This window comes from Nicotiana attenuata, chromosome 9 (genome assembly GCF_001879085.1).
Source record: "Nicotiana attenuata strain UT chromosome 9, NIATTr2, whole genome shotgun sequence".
Classification (NCBI taxonomy): Eukaryota; Viridiplantae; Streptophyta; class Magnoliopsida; order Solanales; family Solanaceae; genus Nicotiana; species Nicotiana attenuata.
This window is the reverse complement of record NC_031997.1, coordinates 48,471,614-48,497,848: the sequence shown is the minus strand read 5'-3', so window position 1 is coordinate 48,497,848 and position 26,235 is coordinate 48,471,614.

The window sequence follows — 26,235 nt, the reverse complement described above, 5'->3', positions numbered from 1 at the left end:
CCTCATTTTCATTCTAATTGATGATAGATCAGGGATTGCCTAAATAAGAGATGGATGAATCCCGAGACTGTTTGATCCGGAAATGATATTTCTCAATAAGTGCCCGGCGTTGCTTTCTGAGTCAGTGATATCAGCAGTAGATCCAAGACTAGTACATCTGGCTCGATTTTCTTGGGATTCATAGTTTTCTTGGATTTGATCAATCGTTAAATCAATATTTTTGCTCTGAGTCCCCAAGCTAATTTAAGCCCTGTAGCATATGCTTCATACTCGGCTTTGTTGTTAGTAATAAAATAACTTTTATGAATTATCTAACTACTTTCCCTGATAGGCATTAAGCATTGTCCCTAACTCGGGAAGTTTAGTACTTGTGGACCTAATTGTGTAGAAGGTCCATATCCTGAGAATTATCCCAGAAATAACATGTTCGGGTAATATGTTCGAGCTAAGATTAATCATGAAATCTGCTAAATTTGTGATTTTATAGCCGTGACTGATAAACAATATCGTCTTCACTTAGTTCGACTACTTATTTAGCTAGCCTTCCTGACAGTTCATGTTTATGCAAAATATTGCGCAATGAAAATATAGTGACTACGGGAATTGAATGGCATTGAAAATAAAGCCTTAGATTTAGGGCAACTACAATTAATGCAAATTTATCAAAATGTTAATATGTAGTTTCCGTATCTAAGAGCATTCTATAATGGATAGGAGAATGTGTAACTTTATCTTCTTGAATAAAAATTGCATTTGCCGAGACATCCGAGACAATTAGTGTACTGGCAATCATCTTTCTCCTCGGAATTTTGAAAGTGATGATGCGTTGTTGTTAGATAGCAAGTTCGAATGATTCGACTTCTCGGACTAAACCGATCTTTCAAAGTTCTGTAACTTTATCTTTTATTATTTGTCTCTAGTTTCTTCTTTTGCTTGACCGGATTATATCGCGGGTCAATATTGAGCATATAAACCTTTACCTCCGGTGGTATACCTGTTATGTTAGCATGGAGGCAAGCAAAGCAATTTTTGTTAGCATGTAAAAGTTTAATCAACTTACCTTTAAATTTGGTGTCGAGTCTCGACCAACGTAAACCTTCCTATTTGGAAGTCAATGATAATTTCTAGTTCTTCAGCATTTGACCTTGTGGCTTCTGATGCCTTTGGTTAATGATTGCTTCCGAAAATATTTGTATAATTGTCCACGGTTATTAATGAACCTTCTTTCCTCGTGGGCTATTTCATCCTGCAGCTATCTCTTCTTTTTCAGTAGGTAGGTCTGGTATCTTTGTAAGCAATCCCGTGGGTGTTTTACCCATGTTCCTCCTAATCTTCATTCTTCTCCTATGAAATTTTACAATTTAGCAAGGTAATTCCTTACCTGTTCGGGTAGATCCGGATCTTTTCCAGCCCGTGAAGAAAATCTCGTATCTCTTTGCTCGGACCTGTTTCTTAGATTTTTGCATTTAGATTCGGATCACCCAAGAATCACATCTGTTTGATCTCCGGGCCTATTATTGGACATCTTATTAGTGTCGATTTGATTTACCGTGTCTTCTTTTGTTCAAATTCCGGTGCTGCAACGGTTATGCATATCATTCTTGTAGGATAGATAGGAATTCCCGGAGGTTTTCTACCCGCTCATTTTGTTCCTTGATCTGTTTCTATAAGGTTAGATCAATTTTTTGCAAATTATAATTACCTGGTGTATCTGAACCTCCTGTTCCGGAACTGTTTCGTATAGATCCGTTGTAATCAGTTTTGGTACTAATAATTGCGGTACCAATATATCGATGTACATTCTCTATTTTTCTCTGCTTGTTGCTTACATATCATCATCATGGCTATTATTCTCTTTTTAATTGCATGGTAAAGTCATCTCCAACTTGGTTGTCCTCAACTGTGTTGATTGGCAAATTTCGGCCATGATGAAGGTTTAAACTGAAAACAAGCGATTAACAAAAATTGTTACTATCTTTAGATGAATAGCAAATTTGTTTGAGTTTCCGGTAACGGAACCAAACTGTTTAACCCAAAAAATAGTTTTCAAGGTCAAAGCAATAATTTTATATGACGGGCCACAAGCAACCGATTCAATCCAAAAGATATAAAATTTTGTTAATACAACGTGATAGAGAAGTGGGAAATAAATTCAATGACAGATAATATAGTAAAAACAAAGCAGAGAAGAAAGAATTCTTATTGAATGATCCTTGATAGGATAATGAGCCGAACAGGGCTTGAAGGGCCGAACTTTGGCTAACTTGAGAGCTATATGCTATAAATTACAATGTATAGAATTGTAAAGAAGAAAATTAAATCCCCCTCATGGTGGTAAAAATATGTCTATTTATAGGACTAAATCTAAGTAACCATTCTCCTTGAATTATGTGTCCATTATGAGCATTTACTCAATTCATCCATTACTTTTGGAAGACTTGTAACAGCTGTGTAAATGCTGGAATTTCGTAACTGATGAGTTAATTTCGTAACTGATGAGTTAATTCCATAACTGATGAGTTAATTCCGTAACTGATGAGTCAATCCCGTGCCTGATGAGTCAATCCCGTGCCTGTTGAGTCAATCTCGTGCCTGTTGAGTCAATCCCGTGCCTGTTGAGTCAATCTTGTAATTGATTGCCTTGCTCTGACCGTTACAATCATTTATTGCATTTATTAATAATTGATTTGTAACTGATGGTGCAATGATGGTAAATCCCATATAATCCGGGATTAATTGATTCCTTCCTCATTTGTAATTATGAGATATTCTCCCGCACCTGATCTGGGCTATTTCATGATGATCAGTTCCGAGGCTAACAGGCACGGTATGTTCGGTCCCGGGGGTGTTTCACATATCGTCTTTACATTTCATTCTTCACTTTTCTTCAAAATTTGCTGACACGTGTCGCCATTTAATAGACCCACATGGCGAGTCTAATTTTCACCAATATACTTTCTTCAACCAATTGCTCAATAAGAAATTCTTTACTTTATTTCACTACTTTTGTTTATATAGTTTCCATTGCTCTCTTATCTGTACTAGCAAAGATTCATCCTGTTAGTTCAATTGAAATTGCTTGTAGCCTAATTCTATAAATTTAACTGTCTAATCTAATCGTCATATTTTAGGTTAAACTTTATAAATAAATGAAATATTGATCAATCAAGTTCCTCACATTTTGGTGTTTCACGTACTACATGGATGATCATTTTCAAAAGTTACCATCATAAATTAACATAATCTTTACTTCTTCAACTTATTGACGGTGAATTCATATTACTCAATCTACAGTTCTACACGGAAGCTAGTTACTAGTAATAGAAATAATCTCACTTCATATCAACATAACATCAAGATCCATAAAATATTTTATGGATTATGAGAGAATAATAGGGCATATGAGAATTCAAGAATATAGACACCCCTAGTATTTCTAGGAATTATTTATAAAAGATGTGTCTTTCGCTCGTTTCATTTGTATCATTTTGGGTCAGGCTAAAAAGGAAGAAGGGATAGCTTTAACATACCTGGATCGATTCTCTTGACAATTCCACTAACATACATCAATTGCAACAACACGTAACGGCAGACCATAGTAGGAAAACAATCCATATAATATTCTTGAGAAAGATTATACCGAACTCCCTTAATATTGCAAATCCCTATATTATTATGCCGTATAACTTCGCATGAATTCCTTGCTGGAACAGTAACGTTTCATTCCTATTTTTATAAATCGTTGATGATGCTGATAAAATATCACGTTTTGAAAGAAACTTTGAATGATAAGGAATTATTTTTGTTGAAATCTTCATTATCCCTCCGCTGTTACATAAAAACTTTTAGACTGGGGTGTCTCAACTTGAGAAATTCTTAGTAGAAAGCTTTTCGTCTTTAGTGTAGGCCCACTAGGTATCAATTAAAATAAGTTGAAAGAATGAACTTCTACTACTTAATGGTTAAGTTGTTAAGAGTCTTACAATGAAGCTTGGCACTTAAAGAAAAAAATAACTCTTCCAAAAAAGTTAGTAGGTAGGCCCCACTATTTTTAATGACTTACCCCCTTAGTCTTCCAAGTGTGTCATGTTACTTCTTAATTTTAAGAGTCATTCTTTTAGCTCGTTTTTTGGTTGTCACGCTAGGGGCTTCAATCTTATCTAAGATATTTTTAAATAATCTCCCACAAAAATTTATTAATTATCCAATTATTTACCTAATTAGGAATTATCTCAAATTATTAAAAATACTACTTACTTTTAATATACTTTATACACTTCACTATCATGGTCATGTGGTATCATACAAAATAAATACATACACTATTATTTTATTAAAACATCCATGTACAAATACATATAATTTCTTAACTTAAAATTTTTCTAATATCATATAAAGAGTAAAAAATTTCGTACGCTTAATTCTTAAAATTATAAAATAATAACCTTCTTTTCTTGTGAGAAAATAATTTGTATCTTTACAATAAAGAAAAACTCATAAACTTTATTACTTTTATGTGTATAATTTAAAGCAGTTTTGACAGTAGTAATATTAATAAGTAAAATCATACTTTTTAATCATCTTTATACAATAAATATTCCATTCAAGATAAATGATATAAAACCTATAAATTAGCATTGGGATTGAATTCTTAGCATTTATTGATGTTGTTAAATTAATTTGGGCTAGATACAAGTAAATTGGAGGCGAATTCTAAAGGAAAAGCGGTGTTTTAGGCTTGAGTTGGCCGTGGAAGTTCGAGGTAAGTGTTTGGCCTAACCTTAGCTATATGGAATAGGTGTTGTGTCTTAATTGCTATGTGTTGGTGTCAAGTACGACGTATAGGTGAGGTGACGAGTATCTATACGTTGGTATCAAGCATGCCCGTGAATCTTATATTTGGATTTGTTGTGATTTTACTATATATTGATCATGCTTAACTTGATGGTTAGCAACCGTGGGACAAGAATTATGATTATCTTCGCGGTATTTGTTTATCGTTGAGCATTGGCTCCAGTTGAGGTTTCACTTGTGAAGTTAATTGTTGGTACAAGTTTTGTNTTATGTGTATAATTTAAAGCAGTTTTGACAGTAGTAATATTAATAAGTAAAATCATACTTTTTAATCATCTTTATACAATAAATATTCCATTCAAAATAAATACCATCAAAATGTCCTAACAGTATCGATGTTGTTATTTGTTTAGCTATATCAGTAAGACAAATTCATGATACATGAAAGAGTACAGGAAAGAACGTGATATGTTATATAAGGTTAAAATTCTTAAAAGGAATACTCTCGTGTTATTTTAAGTTCTTGAAGATAGCCTACTTGCCTCGAGATAATTCATTTTTCTCAAGATGAATTTTTTTCTATATAGGTAACATAAACAAGGATAGAGTAAGTGCCTTTAGAAACTCAATTGTGAGGAACGTCCGAACAACATGTGTTCTCATCACTAAACATGTCAAACAAAACATGTATGGAGGTAAATGTCACGACCAAAAATCTAATTATGATCGTGATGGTGCCATCGTGTTATAAGGCAAGCCTACTTCACAAAATATTACTAATAAAACGATTATAATTAATAAAATATTTCAACATTTAAAATTTTCATAAAATAAATCAACTCTAAATATAATATAGAAAAATATGGAAAACGAGCCCCAAAAATCGGGGTGTCACTAAGTCATGAGCGTCTAAAACTATAAACTAAGATATATAAACTGTCTAACTGTTCAAAAGAAGAAATGACAAGAGGAGTAACAAGGTCATGCAGACACTAGCAGCTACCTTGCAATCTCCACAGATAGCCGGCCTGAACTCAACGATCGCTGCGCTCTAACTCACCTGGATCTGCACATAAAGTGCAGAGGGTAGTATGAGTACAACCGACTTAGTAGTAACAGAAATAACTAAGGAAGTGAGTAGTAGTGACGAGCTAAGTAAAATAGTCCAATTATTTATTTTCACAATACAAAAATAAAAGGAAATAAACAGGTAAATTCCATAACTCAGTAAATGCCACAAATATATTTAACAGATAAATACAGCAACATTACAAATAAATACAACCTCACAACAGTGTCACTCCATCACTCATCACTCGCACTCAACGCTCAACACACTCAAAACACTCAACACTCTACGCTCACTGGAGGTGTGTACAGACTCCAGAGGGCTCCAAAAGCCCAAGCGCTAAGCACGGACAGCTCACGTGCCATAATATCAATACCTGGATCCGCACGGCCAGCTCACGTGCTACGCGGGCAACTCACGCGCTATGATATCAATACCTGAACCCGCACGGTCAGCTCACGTTCTGGGCGGACAGCTCACGCCCTATGGTATTAATATCCTCACAATCAGGCCCTAGGCCTCACTCAGTTATGTACCTCTCCAGCCTCACGATGCACCACCAATAAGGGGACACAACCCACATCAAGTATCACAACATATCACCAAAATAATAGAGACTGAGGTAAAGATGTGCAATAATTTCTGTGACTGTGTACAAAAAACGCGAGCATGAATGAAGCCTAAACATGATCTCTAACGTGAAGGTAGACAAGTTCACCCACAAGTAAATGCATAAATACATATAATGGTTATTAGGCCTCACAGCCTCACGGGACGGACCAAGTCTCAATCCCTCGAGGTATATACCCACACGCATGTCACCTAGCATGGGTATCACCTCTAAACAATCACATGACATCAAATTCTCCGATTTATACCCTCAAGGCCAAAGTTAAAACTGTTACTTACCTCAATAGCGTAAAATCCTCCTCCGGAATGCCTTCGTCTCTCAACTCGGTCTCCAAAAGCTGCGAATCTGACCATAATCAGATTAATACCATCAGCATGTTCTAAAGAATCGAATTCCACAATAAAAATTATAAAATATACCAAAAATCCGAAATCGGCCAAAACTCGACCCCGGCGCCCATGTCTTGAAATCAGTCAACAATGGAAGAGTCAAAACCCTCATCCTCTCTAGAGTCTAACCATATAAAATTTATCAAAATCGGACTCAGTTTGTTCCCTCAAATCCTCACTTAATACTCAAACCCTAACTTTCTCAATTTCATTTTGAAATCATCAATCAAATCCCAAAGAAATATGGATTAATGCAATATAGCCAAGATCGACTAGAGAACACTTACCCTAATCCATATGGTGAAAAATTACCTCCAAAATTTCTTAAATCCGAGTTTCCCAACTCAAAATACGACCGAACAAACAAACCCTTGTTATATATATTTTTCTTCCAGCTATTCTGCCTTGTTTCTCATGCTAAATTATCCTGAAACTCACTTTTTATACCTCCAATAGATTCCTTGTGAAATTCTAGTTAAGTTAGACTTTTGAATCACTCAATTTGACCTTATAATGAAGGAGATATGTTGGTTTCAATATTTGCAAATAGTGCAGATTTTTAAATACACCGTCAGTGGCAATTTTGCAATTAATCTGAAAAAAATCTGGCAACCTAATTCTTAGTAAAATGATCATAAAATCCTCATACGATGTCCAAAATCGATGATTCTTTTTGCTACCGGTCGATAATTATGATACGGATCTAATGCTTCAATCAAAAAAATGGAGCTCATTTATTAAATATGACATCATTTAAGCTTGAAGAAACGGCGTCGAAACATTATAAAAACGAGCGCAACACAACCCAAACCTATCCGAAACTCACCCAAGGCCCTCAGGACCTCAACCAATAATTCCAACAAGTCATATATTACTACCCGAACATAGTCGAACCTCTGGAACACCCAAAACAACACCAAAACACCAAATCAACCTCGGATTCAAGCCTATGAACTTCTATATTTCCAACTTTTGCTAATTCTAACCTAATTCTACCACGAACCTCCAAATTACATTCCAGACACACTCTTGTAATGACCCGACCGGTCATTTTGAGCTTTTACACTTTGCTCGTCAGTTCCCGGGCATGACTTGCCCTGTGTGATGTATTATGACTCATGTAAATCGTTTGTTTTGGTTTTCAGGGTAATCAGAATGAATTTGGAAGAAGAGTTCCCAGTTTGAAGCGTGAAATTTGAAAGGTTTGACCAATATTTGACTTGTTTGTATATGATCTCGGATCGTAATTTATGATTTGGTTAGATCTGTTAGGTGATTTGGGACTTGGGAGCGTGATCGAAATGCATTTTGGAAGTCCATGGGAGGTTTAGGCTTGAATTGGTGAAATTGAGATTTCGACGTTTTCCGATTGATAGGTGAGATTTTGATATAGAGGTCGGAATGGAATTTCGTAAGTTGCAGTAGTTCCGTTCCGTTGTGGAATTTAAGTGAAAGCCGCAGAAGCGGCAATTTGACCTCAAATGCGGTACCGCATGTGCGCTGGATTGATCGTAGATGCGGGGTCTGGTGACAAAAGTTAAATCCGCAGAAGCGGAAGCGCAGATGCGCTTATGGGATCGCAGGTGCGAAAGTGGTGGGCAGAATGTATAAAAATGCCCCTTCATGATTTTCAATCATTTGTTCACCATTTTTGTGCGATTCTTGGAGCTCCAAGCTGTGATTTGAATAGGGGATCAAGTGTATCCACAGAGGTAAGCTACTTGAGCTTTATACCTTGTGTTTATGGTGATTATTTCATTGTTTAATCATCAAAATTTGTGGGAAATTAGAGGAAGAGTTGGGAAATTAAGACTTGAAATTGGACAGTGAATTTTTAGAATATAAGTGACCATATAAGGTCGGATTTTGGTAAATTTGATATGTATGAACTCGTGAGAGGATGAGGTTCCATTGATGTAAATTTTATCGGATTCCGAGACGTGGGCCCGGGGGCCGGGTTTGAGCAATTTCGGGATTTTGATGTAAATTGGATATTTTCGAGTGGGCTTAGTTCCCTTAGAATATTTTAATGATTATGTACTGATTGTGGCTAGATTTGGAGCATCTGAAGGTCGATTCGTGCGGGCAAAGGCATCGGTGGCTAGAGTTTGGACCGGATCGAGGTGAGTAATGATTGTAAATGATGTTCTGAGGGTTTGAAACCCCGGATTGCACATCATAGTGCTATATTGAGGTGAGGCATACGCTTGATGACGAACGTGGGGTCGTGCACTATTGGGGATTGTGACTTGGTCCCTCCCGATTGATGATTTTACCGCGTATTTGTCTGAAATCTATTTACTATCATCATTATTTGGGCTGAATGCCATATTTGGGCTTCGTGCCAACTATTTGAACCCTTCGGGGATTTTTATTGATACTTCCTCACTGTTTTGGCTTTATACTTGAACTCAGTCATGTTATTTTCCACTGTTTTTATACTCAGCCATGTTTACTCAGTTTAATATTTAAATGATATTTTTAAATGATGCTTGGGCTGAGAAACACTATTTTACTATTGCCCGAGGGGCTTGTGAGGATTTTTGACTGAGTAAGGCCGAGGGCCGATTTTGTGAGGAAACACTGATATTGATATAAAGCCGAGGGCTTGAGATATGTACGCCACGAGGTGGCTTGATTGATATGAGGCCGAGAGCCTAGTGATGATGCCACGAGATGGCTTGATATTGCGCTTGGGCCGTAAGGGGCCCCTCTAGGAGTCTGCACACCCCCAGTGAGCGCGTGTACCCATTGTGATGTGAGATATAGCCCAAGGGGCTGGTATTGTTCTATTTGATTGTCGGAGGGGCTGGTATTATTCTATGTGATTGCCCTAGGGGCTGGTATTGATCGGAGATATTTCCCGAGGGGCGGAGTTGTTGACATTGTGCTTGAGGGGCCAACCAATATGTGTTTATCTATCTTATTTACCGGTCATTTACTTGTTTAGTTGTGTGATTGTGCCCGAGGGGCGGATTCTCTATGCTTATCTATTCTAGTTGCTTTGCATTCAATTGTTTATCTGTTAAAAAGCCATTTTTTGAAGAAGTTTAAACTGAGCTAAGATGCTTTAAGAGATTTCACAGCTTCATTGCTTTCTTGCTGGTTTTGTACTACTTCTATACATCATGTTGATGCACTTTTCGTGATTTCTTATCACTCAGTCTTTAGTTATGATTATTACTCAATGAGTGGGAAGTACTCACTTTACTCCCTGCACCTTGTGTGCAGTTTCAGGTATCTCTGTACCCGTTAGCGAGTATTGGTTGCTCAGAGGTAGAATCATCAGAGTTTAGTAAGGTAGCTGCCGACGTTCGCAGCACTACTTCTCTCCCTCTTGATTTCATTAGACTGTATTTTGTACACTTCAGATTCTTGTTGTTTTCAGACCTTAGTAGATTCTCATGACTAGTGACACCCCGGTATCGGGCTGTGTTGGGATGTATTCCGCGAATTGTTTTGTATTGTCATTGTTTACTTCCGAGTTTATATCATGTTTTAGACGTAATGCTTATTGTTTAATTGCTTAAAAACTGGATTGGAAATGTGTCGGCTGGCTTTGTTTTCACGAGAGGCGCCATCACGATGGGGTCCGGGTTCGGGGTCGTGACAAGTTCGTATCAAAGCCTAGGTTACATAGGTCTCACGAGTCATGAGCATGTTTAGTAGAGTCTCGCGGATCGGTACGGAAACGTCTGTATTTATCCTTGAGAGGCTGCGGAACCTTTAGGAATGACTTCACATTCTTTGAATTGTTATCGTGCGTCCTTGATTCAGCTTGAAATGTAACTCTTTGGATTCCTTCCACACGTCTGTATGCGCGCATGAGCGCTCAGTATCAGATATGCATCGATGGCTTGTGATTCCCTGATCCAGGGGCGAGATGTGATCTCTGTGTATTGATGTTGGGCCAATCTGGAGAACTTAAGGCCGGATTTTTGCCTATAGCTTGAGCACCGACGTGCTGATTGTGTGAGCACGTATCCTTTTGAACTTGTATGTTCAGTAGTGTCCCTAATAGCAGAAGTGATGGCTGGATGGCCATGCAATGAGTAGGTTATTGACTGCGAGATGTATTCATATGATTTGGAAACGACGAGAAGGGTCTGCTGGAGGATAGAAAAACTATTAGGTGCTTGATTTCCATCTTGATTTGAGGTATAGCCCCGAGTTATAGGTGCGTGAAGAATCTTTTCATGTTTCCTAGTTGGGAGTGAAGTAAATTTCATGTTGCGGTATGAGTTCAGACCCAAGAATACTAAGTGGCTGCGTAATGTTTATGACGGTGGAAGGTATACATAAATGTTAGGTTGAGGCAAAGCAGGTGGGTTATCTCCTGCGGAGCATTTTGGGATTGTGTGATCCTTATGTTGTCGGTTAGAAGATCTCATTTACAAGTGAAATATATGTGTTGCGATTTGAATTTGAGTTGCTCAAGAGAGTAGGCTTGACTACTACGAGAGTGAATGCGAGATTTCCAGAAGATATGAAGTACCAGATGGTCTGTGTTCCACGAGCTTATGAAGGATTGAGTTAATCTCACTGTGGTATTATGGCAGCAATTAAGTATATGCGTTATGAGTTATTGTGTATGTTTTGATCTATGGCTTCGAGCCAAGTGGGGGAGTTTGCTATTGGTTAGCTGATTGCACGATTATGTGCTATGTTCGTTCTAGTTTGAGGCGTGCTGGTGAATCACTTAGGGTTTGCGGAGATTGAGCCCGAGGATGGCTCGAGTAAAGGACAAATTTTCGACTAAGGTAAGGTTACATTCCACAGTGTCTGAAGTGCTAATGAGGCACAGGTTGTTCGGCTCTTTTGATCGGACTAATTGCACTTTGGGTAGAGTGGATGACTCTAGAGAATGGTTCTAATGTGTTCAAAATTTACATGTAATAAATTGGAGACTTTCAAGTTGTACTTGTGGCTAGAAACTGAGGTTTTGCATTTGGAGGGTGTCAAGACATGTGTCATTTCTATATCAATTTTGGGATTCTATTCATCCGTATTAGGAAGGTAATGTCTACAGATTCGCAGTAAGTCTTTTCAGGGTAGATATTTTGAATGTGGTGCTTTTGGGAACATTTAAAAGTGTATTCAGCGGGTTGTGAAACCTTAGACTGTGTGGTATTACGCTTGGGTCTCTTATGGTGAGTCTGTGTTGAGGAATTGTGATGCTATAGCAAGAAGCAGTATCAGGTTAAAGGTAAATCAAAAAGAAACTCGGATAGATAGGATATTTTGGTAGTATGCCGAACCAGTATGGCAAGGATATGATTAGTTCTTTGGATGTTTACGAGGTAATGAGCCTTTACAGGTGTTTCACGGCAATGCTCTTAGGTTTTGGTGGCCTGCGTAGCTTGGTTGAGTTAGAAAGATTCAGTCATGTTAGCTTTGGTTTTGTCAAAAAGGGAGACAAAGAGTTCTTGATTATTTCTACTGCGGTCAGAGATGTGTATTTTCTACGAGTGTAAGAAGCATGGAATGTGTAGTGATTTTCTTCTGAATGGGATCAATGGAAAGTTCTTGGTTGGTTGAGTATGTAGTTGCTGGTGGCTCGAAAGGGATAGGAAATTCTCATGTTATTTTAGGATGGTTTGGTATATGCGGTATGTGTGGAGGATTGAGATTTGCGTGTGTATGGTTACGGTTCAGTTCTGAACGGAATGTCATAAAATTCTTAGGCAGCACGGGCATTTTCAGATAATTAGAGAAATGAGCTTTAGATGATTAGGGGAATGATCTTCAGGTGATTGAGGAAATGGTATTGCTAATTTGGGTGATTTGACGAGGGTATATGTTTCTGAAAAAGGCAATGAGATTAAGTTGATGGTACTTCATTAGTTTTGCGACACTTTCTTGTTGGATCGACTGCTGATGTTCGGGTTTGCTTGGTTGCACATAAGGATCATAAGAGTATCTCTCATGGGAATGATTGGGTATTAGAGGTGTGTTGTATACTCGAACGGTGGAATTAGAATCGGATATTGTGATTTGTGTGCTATATGGAGTTGGAGACTGGGAGTTCTCATATTCACGCTATGTTATGGTTGTGGGTCGTGTGTATAGGCACCGTTTAGTGACTATCGGGGTTTGGAGACCCGAGGGGATCTTTTGCTGCTTGGTATGTTAGATTTTTGACGTGATATTGGGTATGGACTGGTTGTCTCAGTTTTGTGTCATTCTAAGCTATTGCGCTAAGATGGCGATGTTGGCTATGCCGGGAATGCCACAGATTGAGTGGCGAGGTTCAACGGATTATGTTCTTAGTAGGGTGGTTTTATATTTCGAAGGCCCAACAGATGGCTGGGAAGGATTATTTTTCTTCTTTGGGCTTTCGTGATGGATGTCAGTGTAGAAACTCCTACCATTGATTCAGTTCCGGTGGTGAGGGACTTTTCTGATGTGTTCTTGTGGCCAGGCATGTCGTCGGGCAAGGTTGTTGATTTCGGTATTGATTTGATGCTGGGCACCGTATCGTATGGCACCAGCAGAGTTAAAGGAGTTGAGGGAACAACTTCAGTGTTTCCTTGATAAGGGGTCCGTTGGCAGGCCAATGTGGATGTGTGTTCTAATTTGAGTCAACTTGGTTGGCTCCGAGTTGTAATGTGGAGGGATGCGTTGATTCGATTGTTATTGAGCTTATCAGTAATCTGGGGAGATCTATGAGTTACCTTTCTTTGTTGCGAGGCGTTATGGTTTGTTTGTTATAGGCACATAGTGTGTGGTTCTATGGGGTTTCATGGTAGAATTCGAGCGGGAAGAGTAATTGGGTGTTGCTCGGTGAATGGAGTATCGGTTATGTCCTTTCGGATTTGTGTGGTGTATGTTATTCGCTTCACCATGGGTATGATGATTTGCTTTGGTTCCAGACATCAAATTGCGCATGGTTGTCGATTTCGAGCATAGTGACTTGAGGTGTTTCATGTGGACCAGTGTTTGGATAGGGTTGCACATTGCAGAGAAGTTATGTGGAGGTATGACCCTTCGGGTCAGATTCGCGTATTCTATTTCTACGACGTGTGATGGGTTCTCAGCATTTAGTTGTGGTAGTACTGGTGAGCCTGCGGTACATCACTCTCATTTGAGTCATTTTCATGATTTGAGTAGGTTCGGATTTTTGCCTATTGGTGCGCGGATCGCACAAGTTGTGGCTTTAGCCTGTATTGATGTGTCATGTCACCAGAGTAATTGTGTTAGATTAGATGAGATCGTTGGGGTCTTTAGTGAATACAAACAGATTCAATTTCAGCATGTGGGTAGGATAAATATCGAGGTTCGAATTAGAAATTTGGTATGGTCTTTGCCAAAAGAGAAGTGGCTTCATGATTGGTTGATCTGAGAAATGGTTATAGCTTACTGTGTGTTTTATTCATCATTGGCAGTGTATGAAAGCATTGTAACAAGACTTTACTTGATAAGAGGTTTTCTACCGGTATTCGGTTGTTATGTGCAGCTGTCGTGATTAAAAGTTATCGCTACAAGTGTTTGAGTTGCGTAGTATATCATGTAATTTTCAACCCGAGGTTGCAGGTATGGGTTATTACAGCTTGTTCGGGCTTATTCAGAGTATAGATGTGAGATTCTGATCTTGCGGATGATTTCAGGAGGGGAAATGTGTTCCTAAGGTTTATGGGCTAGGTTGGATTGTGAAATTTCAGTTTCTTTGCGTTATCGGACCTATGTCAGATAGGGCGACGTGTGATCACCCCCGGGTATATGAACGGCAAGGGCATTCAGCGATTGGCTGGCTTTTGGAACAACTCTGGGCACGTTCGAGGACGAACATATGTTTAAGTGGGGGAGGATGTAACGACCCGACCGGTAATTTTGAGCTTTTACACTTTGCTCATCAGTTCCCGGGCATGACTTGTCCCGTGTGATGTATTATGACTCATGTAAATTGTTGGTTTTAGTTTTCAGAGTAATCGGAATGATTTTGGAAGAACAGTTCCCAGTTTGAAGCGTGAAATTTGAAAGGTTTGACCAATATTTGACTTGTTTGTATATGATCTTGGATCGGAATTTTAATGATTTAGTTAGCTCCGTTAGGTGATTTGGGACTTGGGAGAGTGATCGGAATGCATTTTGGAAGTCCGTGCAAGGTTTAGGATTGAATTGGTGAAATTGCGATTTCGACATTTTCCGGTTAGTGGTGAGATTTAGATATAGTGGTTGGAATGGAATTCCGTAAGTTGCAGTAGTTTTGTTGTGGCATTTGGGATGTGTGTGCAAAATTTCAGGTCATTCGGACGTGGTTTGGTTGGGTTTTTGATCAAAAACGGAATTCGGAAGATTTTGGAATCCTAGGCTTGAATTTGATGTGATTTTGGTGTTTTAATGTTGTTTTGAGCATTCCGAAGGTTGGGACGAGTTTGAATAAGGTTATGGGATATGTTTTTGCTTTTTGGTTGAGGTCCCGGGGGGATCGGGGTGGTTTCGGATGCTTGTCGGAGAGTTTGGAAAAATTGAGAAGCTGCAGGTTTTTTTGTTCTGGTATTTCCGCACCTGCGGATTGGGGACCGCAGGTGCGATGCCGCGGATGCGAGGTAATGACCGCAGAAGAGGTCAAGGAAGAGAAGTGCAGAAGCCGCAGATGCGAATGGCTGACCGCACCTGCGATGACGCAGGTGCGGCTACGTGGTCGTATGTGCGATTTTTGGATTTTAAGTGAAAGCCGCAGAAGCGGCAATTTGACCGCAAATGCGGTATCGCAGGTGCGGTGGATTGACCGCATATGCGGGGTCTGGTGGCATAAGTGAAATCCGCAGAAGCGGATGTTTTTTTGCAGAAGCGGAAGCGCAGATGCGCTTATGGGATCGCAGGTGCGAAAGTGCTGGGCAGAATGTATAAAAATGCCCCTTCGCGATTTCAGTCATTCGTTCACCATTGTTGTACGATTTTGGAGCTCCAAGCTGTGATTTCAAGTGGGGATCAAGTATATCCACAGAGGTAAGCTACTTGGGCTTTATACCTTGTGTTATGGTGATTATTTAATTGTTTAATCATGAAAATTTGTGAGAAATTAGAGGAAGAGTTGGGAAATTAGGGCATGAAATTGGAGAGTGAATTTTTAGAATTAAAGTGACCATATGAGGTCGGATTTTGGTAAATTTGATATGTATGAACTCGTGAGAGGATGAGAATTCCATTGATGTTAATTTTATCGGATTCCGAGACGTGGGCTAGGGGGCCGGGTTTGAGTAATTTCGGGATTTTGATGTAAATTGGATATTTTCGAGTGGGCTTCGTTCCCTTAGAATATTTTAATGATTATGTATTGATTGTGTCTAGATTTGGAGCATCTGGAAGTCGATTCGTGCGGGCAAAGGCATCGCGGGCTAGAGTTTAGACCGGATCGAGGTGAGTAATGATTGTAAATGATGTTCTTAGGGTTTGAAACCCCGGATTGCACATCGTAGTGCTATATTAAGGTGATACACACGCTTGATGACGAGCGTGGGGTCGTGCACTATTGGGGATTGTGACTTGGTCCATCCCGATTGATGATTTTACCGCGTATTTGACTGAAATCTATTTACTATCATCATTATTTGGGCTGAATGCCATATTTGGGATTCGTGCAAACTATTTGAACCCTTCGGGGATTTGTATTGATACTTCCTCACTATTTTGACTTTATACTTGAACTCAGTCATGTTATTTTCCACTATTTTTATACTCAACCATGTTTACTCAGTTTTAATATTTAAATGATGCTTGGGCTGAGAAACACTATTTTACTATTGCCCGAGGAGCTTGTGAGGATTTTTGACTGAGTAAGGCCGAGGGCCTATTTTGTGAGGAAACACTGATTGATATAAAGCCGAGGGCTTGAGATATGTACGCCACGAGGTGGCTTGATTGATATGAGGCCGAGAGCCTAGTGATGATGCCACGAGATGGCTTGATATTGCACTTGGGCCGTAAGGGGCCCCTCCAGGAGTCTGCACACCCCCAGTGAGCGCGCGTACCCATTGTGATGTGAGATATAGCCCGAGGGGCTGGTATTGTTCTATGTGATTGTCGGAGGGGCTGGTATTGTTCTATGTGATTGCCCTAGGGGCTGGTATTGATCGGAGATATTGCTCGAGGGGCGGAGTTGTTGACATTGTGCCCGAGGGGCGAACCTTTATGTGTTTATCTGTCTTATTTACCTGTCATTTACCTGTCATTTACCTATTTAGTTGTGTAATTGTGCCCGAGGAGCGGATTCTCTATGCTTATCTATTCTAGTTTGTTCGCATTCAATTGTTTAACTGTTAAAAAGCCATTTCTTTAAGAAGTTTAAACTGAGCTAAGATTTTAAAAGATTTTACAGCTTCATTGCTTTCTTGCTGGTTTTGTACTATTTCTATACATCATGCTAATGCACTTTTCGTGATTTCTTATGACTTAGTCTTTAGTTATGATTATCACTCACTGAGTTGGAAGTGCTCACTTTACTCCCTGCACCTTGTGTGCAGTTTCAGGTATTTCTGTACCCGTTAGCGGGTATTGGTTGCTCAGAGACAGAATCATCGGAGTTTAGCATGGTAGCTGCCGACGTTCGCAGCACTGCTACTCTCCCTCTTGATTTCATTAGATTGTATTTAGTACACTTTAGATTCTTGTTGTTTTCAGACCTTAGTAGATTCTCATGACTAGTGACACCCCGGTATCGGGCTGTGTTGGGTTGTATTCCGCGAATTGTTTTGTATTGTCACTGTTTACTTCTCCGTTTATGTCATGTTTTAGACGTAATGCTTATTCTTTAATTGCTTAAAAACTGGATTTGAAATGTGTCGGCTGGCCTCGTTTTCACGAGAGGTGCCATCACAACCTGGTCCGAATTCGGGGTCATGACACTCCTAAATCTAAAATCACCCAATGAAGCTAATTGAATCATATAAAATCCAAATCTTTATTCATTACTCATAAGTAAACTTTCGGTTGACTTTTCTAAGTTAGCTTTCTACCTAAGAGACTATGTGATCATTTCACTCCAAAACTACTACGAACGAAAACCTACTAACTCGATACAACTCAACACAGCCTAACAACAAATAAAGAAATATAAATAGGGGAAACGGAGCTATAACTCTCAGAACGACTGACCGAGTCGTTACATCCCCCCCTCTTAAACAAACATTTGTCCTCGAACGAGTCTAAAAGCATACTTGGAGTAACAAATAGGTGAATCCTTCAGCGATACCTTCTCGTTACATTCAAATCATATGAACTCATCTCGCGGTCCCATCATACTCATCATGTATCCATCCAGCCACCATTTCAACTAATAGGGACACTTGCGGACATATAGGTCCACAAGCATGCGCTCACACAATCAACACCTCAATGCTCAATCTATAGTCCAAACCCGGCCTCAAGTCCTCCAGACTGGCCCAACATCAGCACACAGAAATCACATCTCGTACCTAAGCCAGGGAATCACAATTTATCGATGCACAACTGATACCGAGCGCTCATGTGCGCATACATATGCGTGGAAGAAATTCAAAGAGTTACACTTCAAGCTGAATCAATGTCGCACGATAAGAATTCAAGAATGTGAAGTTTCCTAAAGGTTCTACAGCATCTCGAAGATAAGTACAGACGTCGCCGTACCCATCCGCAAGACTCTATTAAACCCGTTTATGACTCGTTGGACCTATGTAACCTAGGCTCTGATACCAACTAGTCACCACCCAATATCTAACCAATGTCGTGATTGCGCCTATCGTGTTACAAGGCAAGCCTACATCCCAAAATATTACTTCTAAACCGATTGTAAGAAATTAATAAAATATACATTTAAATTTTTCATAAAATCAATCAAACTCTAAATATAATATAAACGAATACGGAAAACGATCCCCAAACAACGGGGTGTCACTAAGCCATGAGCCTCTAAAACTATAAAGTAAGATATATAAACCGTCTAACTTGTCGCGCCCCCTTTTTTCCCTCCGCGAAGAGTAGTCCGGGTTACGACATTCATGGAGGTGTAATGACTCATTCCCTTTTTGGGAATTGGGTATTGTATTTTTGAAGAGTCGACACCTAACGATTTATAAGGTGCATTAGGGAACCTACAGGGTTTATCTACCACTACGTTTGATAACCAGAGATAGGGTAAGGGCTTGAAATTATCCTAAGGGGAAGGTGTTAGGCACCCCTCATGATCCGCTGGTGTGGTTCCGGCCAGACAGTTTTTGTGAATTTTGTACAATTAGCAAATAGACAACTAGGGCTCAAATAATAGAGGATTTAAATACACAAGTGTAAGAAAACGACTAATGAAGGAGCTAGGTTTTTGAAAAGGATTACAACTTAAGCATATTTACGAATATAAAGGGGTGTCCTAGGTTTGTTTATAATATGGATCACATCAGTACAATGCCCGGTAATCACTCCTTAAAAGGGGCTACTCGTGGCATTAGCGCACCGGTCATCCATATCTACCCTTTCCCACCATGAGAAGGTAATTAAAGCGAGGGTTGGTCTCGACTCTTATTGCATGTTGTTACCCGTCCCTTCCTATCAGTCCTGGAGTAATGTAGGACTCCTATTCTTATAATATGGGGGTTCTAGGCAGACCCTCAGGTTTAAAGGCAAAAATACTAAAGCGACATACAAAACATGTAAGACTGCATTTAGAAGGGGAAACATATAAGCAAGTAGAAGGCTCATGTATACCTCCGCAGATAATGCACAGAGACAGCAAGGCTTATACACAGTTAAGCTCTGAATTTAAAATCTTAAAGCAAGGTGTTTGAGCGATAACACCAGAACCAGATTTATCACATGACTCAGAAAAGAAGTCCGAATCAGGTTTTTCCAACTGATTTTAACAATTGATAAATAAACAAAGGCAGTTCCGGTTTAATTAAAGTTATTACCTAAGGCTTGCCTAGGTGTAAAGGGATATACAGTAGTTATCCCAAGTTATTAAGAACAGTGTGGAGATTGTTCCTTACCTAAAACATGATGTTCTGGTTGCAGAGATGGTCACCAATTTTATTCAGAAGGCATCGCGATGTGAAAATTATTACTTTACTACCTTTTCATGAATCAGTAATCAACTATGCCTTTTAAACGAAATGCAAATAGGATCGTATGACATGATATCTAATATGCACATGCAAATGGCAGTGTCCTTAAGGCATGATTTCAAAGTGTACATAATAGTTGCAGGATCTATGAAATAACAACTTTTATACCAGTGTTGTTATTGCCCTAGGAGCAGGATTTCTAAGTGATGGATATAAACCATGGACTACTGAATGAAGTGCTGAAGCAAGAAACAAAAGGTTCTTAGAGCATGATTTCTAATGCATAATAAATCATAAACATGGTTTCTATTGCACAACTAGGAATACAAACCTAATAACACGCTTTCTACCCTTTAATTATTGCATGCATATTTTCCTATCCCTTTTTCACTAGCAACCCCAATACTTGTTTACAAATTATTACAGACCATGTGATAGAATTACATAAGAACTGAAAAATAAGAAGTTACAACTATAGGAAACCCGATTCTTACTTCCTCTCTGAGTTATGTAGTAAACAACCTCAAATGCTAATATGGTTCTATAGCTTTTCCTCATACCTAGGTGTGTCAGAGTTCCCTAAGGACCTCAAGGGATCCCGGGTAGTGCCTACACCCATATTGCATAACCAAGAGTAGGTGTAGTGTGGAAGGGCCAGCCCTTATGTGTCCAGGTTCAGAGGGAGCTCAAGGGTCCTAAAGCAAGGCTCACATAAGAGGGGCAAAACCTAACGATCTAAGAGTGCATGTGAGATTGCTTGAAATAGTTTTAAAAACAACATGTTTGAAATAAGTTCGTAGAACAGCAGAAGAGTTTTGAATGGGAGCAAGGGATAGGAGCAACAAAACCACATAACAAGTTCAGAGAGGAGTACATGCTTCAGCAGTTACAAACAGGGGAGTAGGGGTTGGGGACATAGAAGACCCAAAACAGAAACACATAATTAGTCATGAATCAAGTACATTAGAAGATATGCTAGTTGAGGGACATAAGCAGGAAGAAGTAAACATACTAATTATATTTGAAAAGAAGAGGGCAGAATTTTAAACATGCTGAGTAAAGAATTAAACAAAAGGTACAACAACATGAGCCGTTAAGTCAGTACAAAAAAAAACAGTGATTGACAACAAAGGAACACATAGTTTTGAATTTCTGAATTTAAACTAGGGACATACCAGTTGATGAAGCAAAGTGAAGGAAAAGAAAAGTAAAGCAATCGGAATTCCACAGTATAGCCTTGGCTTTCAGCCGACTAGACAAGGCAGTAGCACAAGTAGTAGAGAAAGAAAGAGAGTTTGAATGTGTAAGTGTGTGTTTTTGAACTCAGTTCTTCCGTGTGTTTAAAGAAGAGATGGTAGGATATTTATAGCTTTGAAAACGAGTAGAAATCAAGGTAACAAGCAAAGTTTTAACACAAATATGGAAATAATCACAATCAGAATCCCATTAGTACAAGTACTTCCCTTTAATCAAGGAATTACTGCTTAACGGATACTAACAGGGATAATTAAGGAAAGAAAATCAATTTGAGGAAGATTGATTTCTGCTCATATAAGGGATAGTAAGAATATAGAGTATTCAATTGAGTCTAAGTACATAATATACTTAATTTGGGAAAAGGATTCAGCAAGTGTGAAACATCATAGAAAATAAAGGAATGGGAATTAATCAATTTAATCAAACGAGTAAAATTAGGGGTTTATAAGAAAACCCTTGCAGTCAATCGTAACTTGAGGAAATCAAGATCAATCAAGAAGAAATCATGATTCTGCACTTCGCAATATAAATAGAAAGAATGAACAGGCGTATCAGACATGGAGGGTCAAACATATTTACAAAAGAAGCAACACAAACATACAGAAGTGACGCGAGTAGGCTAGGGACTACTCGAAGCTTGGTAATCAACAAATTCAAGTAGTCATGGCTCACACATAGAACCAGAGTGAAACCAACCTAACAGGTAAAGAAGATCAACACACAAAAACAAGAAAGTCATTAAACTCATAGTAATAAGTGAAGAGGAATTTTAAAAAATTAGGGTTTTAACAAAGTTGGGTTGAAAGTTAAGAACTCAGAATCAGTCAAGTTAAACAAAGAAAAGGATCTAAACACAAAGAACTCAGTCGAAACAAGTACACACAGTAAAGAAAGACAGTTCCAAACTTTGGATAAAACCAAAATACTTAGGGTTTTCAACACGATGAACCAGGTGGAAGAAAGACATAAACAAACCATTTAAGCATAGTAAAATCATAAGATAATACTGAAAAATCAGAGGAAAAGTCTAAAAAATTTTTTAAGAAACCATAATCTTGAAGACGAAGAGTCATTTTGAAAAAGAATCGGAGAAACCTTTGAGTAAAATATCAAAAGGTTCATAGCATACACAGATCTAAGACTGATCTGAAAGAAAAATCGAAAAATCTCACAAGTTAGGGTTTCGGAGAACCCAGAAGAGTGAGAAAACTTCAAAAAGCTACCTATGTAGCTGGAAAAGCCATGGATCTGACTTGAACGGCCATGGATGGCCGGTGAAAGGCCATGGATAGAAGTTGAGCAAAGACTGGACTAGATCTCTTCGAGATCTTTCTATGAAATCATGAAAACAGGCAACCAGTAGACATAGGAGACCGGTATACATCTCAAACAGCCATGGGAGTCCATGGACTGAGTGGGGATCGAAGGGGACTAGGGTTGATTTGGGAGGCGGCTTCTAGGGTTTGACTGAGGTTGTGGAGAGAATTGGAGAGGAAGGGGATTCAAGGGCGGAGGGTCGGTAGAAATGAATTAGGTTAAGGGGTCATTTGGGTTTATTTTAGGTAGGTGGAATGGGGACCGTTGATCTGGGAGATCAACGATCTAGATTAGAGAGGGTAGGTGGGTAGGGTTACAAAATTGGGTTAGGGTCGGATTAAAATTAAAATTGGGCTGGGGGATTTGGGGTCCAATTTGGGCTAGAATTGAAATATAAATGGTCCGTTATTTAAATATCAAGGTTTCCTTTTTAATTTATAAAAAATAGTAAATAGTTTCTGAAAAATAAATTTAAAGTAATAAAGTGATTTATAGTACATAATTAACAATTTAAAAATATAGGATCCAATTTACTGCGTATAAAACATAATTAAATCTTATAATGGCTAATATTACAATTATGTGCAATTTAGCTTTAAAAATACTAGGTAAAATTGTAAAAAGAATTTAAAAATTTCTTTAGCCATATTTGGCATAAATATAGAAATATAATAGATGAATTATCAAAATAATAATTTTTTGAAATAATTATTGGGGTTTTATGGATAAGAAAGAAAGGGAAATAAATCAATTAAAAACCCTTTAAAAATATGGAAAAATAATAAAACCCTTGCAAATGCTCATATATGCATACATATGCTATTTTGACAGTGTTTCACATATTAAATATATATAGGGTAAAATTAGGTATCAACAGCTGCCCTACTTTAGTTGGGAAGAATGAAAGAGTTTCCAGGTAAAGAAATGATGGCCAATTTTTACCAAGCAAAATGGTTTGAAGAGGATTTAGGCGGCACCCTGGCTTCTGAGCTGCCTACATATCCCTGGTTTTACAGGAATCAGGCCGTATGTAGTTCAGGATCCGTCAGCGGAGTTTGCCGATGGAGACTTCTCAAGAACGGACGCAATATCTAGAGCCGGGTGAGTGATAGGTTTACGGGAATGGATAAATTTGATATGGCTGCGGGCACTGGAGTGGAATTTCTCCTGTCGGGATGGCCGTTGCTCGACGGTTTACTTGCAAATAAGCAATACAAACATATATTGTGTGCAAATTTAAACATGATGCAAATTCCCGTTGGACCATGAACGCTGTCTTTGGACGGTTAGGAATGGCGTCCTTAGACCATGATGTCCTGGGCCATGAAGCATATGATAAAGGATTCGCAGGCCATTATATGATGTTCTCGGTCTGTGAGGATGGTGTCTCCGAACCATGACACCTTTCAATAATGATATGCAAAAGTTTGAAAGAGATCCTCAGGCCATGACATGGTGTTCTCGGGCTATGAAGATGGTGCCTACGAACGATGACGCCTTTGGATGAGTTGGAGATCTTTCAGCCCATGAAGGATGCAGTAGCACGTGACGATCTTTCAGCCGTGCAATGTGGCATGTGGCGGTCTTTCAGCCATGCAGATACAATATAAGGCGATCTTTCAGGTATACAGGTGTAGTATGTTGCGATCTTTCAGCCGTGCAATGTGGCATGTGGCGATCTTTCAGCCATGCAGATGCAGTATGTGGCGATCTTTCAGCCATGCAGATGCAGTATGAGGCGATATTTCAGCCGTGCAATGCAGTATCTGGCGATCTTTCAGTCATGTAGATGCAGTTGGAGGTAGAGCATAACCTCGGAAGGCAGAATAGTAGCCTTATGCAATGCAGATGCAGTTGGAGGTAGAGCTTAACCTCGGAAGGCAGAATAGTAGCTTTATGCAGATTGGAAGGCAGAATAGTAGCCTTATGAAATGCTAATGCATTTGGAGGTAGAGCTTAACCTCGGAAGGCAGAGTAGTAACCTTATGCAGATTGGAAGGCAAAATAGTAGCCTTATGCAATGCAGATGCATATGGAGGTAGAGCTTAATCTCGGAAGGTAGAATAATAGCCTTATGGGAGAAATAAAATATCAAATGACGGTAGAGTTTTCTTAGCTGATAGAAAATTGCGGCGTTGTGACTACTGGAAGCATTTGTGACATACGGAACATTACGGGTGTGTACTGATAGCAAATACTGGCAAATGCAATGGTTCTGAGGATCGTATTCTTGAACAATGTTTGTTCCACGGGCGTACAGTATGTTTAATGATTTCGCAGTCCTAGTGCTTGCATCCAAAGAAAAATCTTGAGTTTTGTAAAGGGGAGGTTAGTTCGTATCCCGGCTGGCTTTGTTTGACGCGTTCGGCTTTTGATTTGGTGATACCGTTTGTTATTAGGGTAGCTTTGCTAAACGAACCAGTTTCATGCATGATTTTGTAAAAGTATGACATAAATGTATAATAAATAAATAAAATAGTCTTTAGATGAACCGACGACTGTGACGCGGTTCGGGACATTGCAACCTCTCTTGCTACGGAATTTTGAGGGTCCTCAAAATTCTGCCCCAGTTTGATGGGTTGACACTTCTGACTTTTGCTCGTGCGACGATCGACTGAGATTACTTTGGAATTTTGAGGGTCCTCCTCTAAATGCTGCCCCGGTTTCCAATTTCAAGGAGAAATGGAATTTTTTTTGAATTGTGACCGAACCCATAGGGCTGCCTACGTATCCCCTCTTACATGGGAATCAGGTCAGGCATAGTTCAATTTAAATCATATGAGGAAAGCATAAAGATTACACATAGTAACGTTTGACTGCATCTGAATTAATTCTGCTTGGGCCAAACTTCTCCGTCCATTTCTACAAGTATGAGGGCTCCGCCTGTCAAAACCCGATGAACCATGTATGTGCTCTGCCAGTTGGGAGAGAACTTCTCTTTGGCTTCGTCTAGATGCGGAATTTTTTTTCTTTAACACCAACTGCCCCGGTGTGAACTGTCTTGGCTTGTCTCTTTTGCTGAAGGCTCTAGACATTCTGTTGTGATAGAGTTAACCATGGCAAACTGCATTCATTCTCTTTCCGTCTATAAAAGCTAGTTGCTCATAATGACTCTTCACCCACTCTGTGTCGTCGAGCTCAGCTTCCTGTATGATCCTTAGGGAAGGAATTTCTACTTCAGCGGGAATGACAACCTCTGTTCCATAAACCGGCATATAGGGGGTTGCCCCAGTTGATGCGGACTGTGGTGCGATATCCCAATAGAGAAAATGATAACATCTTGTGCCACTATTTATGCTTTTCTATAGTTTTCCTCAATATCTTCTTGATATTCTTGTTGGCGGCTTCTACAGATCCATTCATTTGAGGCCTGTAGGCTGTGGAATTCTTGTGTCTGATATTTAAAGTTTAACACATAGCTTTCATCAAGTCCCTGCAGTGGTTGGAGCCGTTATCAGTAATGATTGACTCTGGAATTCCGAATCGACAAACAATGCGGTCGCGGACAAAGTCTGCCATGACTTTCTTAGTTACTGCTCTGTAATATGCTGCTTCGACCCATTTGGTGAAATAGTCTATGGCTACCAGGATAAAGCTGTGTCCGTTTGAAGCAGCAGGATTGATTGGTCCAATAACATCCATTTCCCAGGCGACGAACAGCCACGATGAGCTTGTTGTGTTGAGCTCGGTCGGAGGTACCTTTATCATATCTGCATGTATCTCACAGCGGTGGCATTTTCGGTC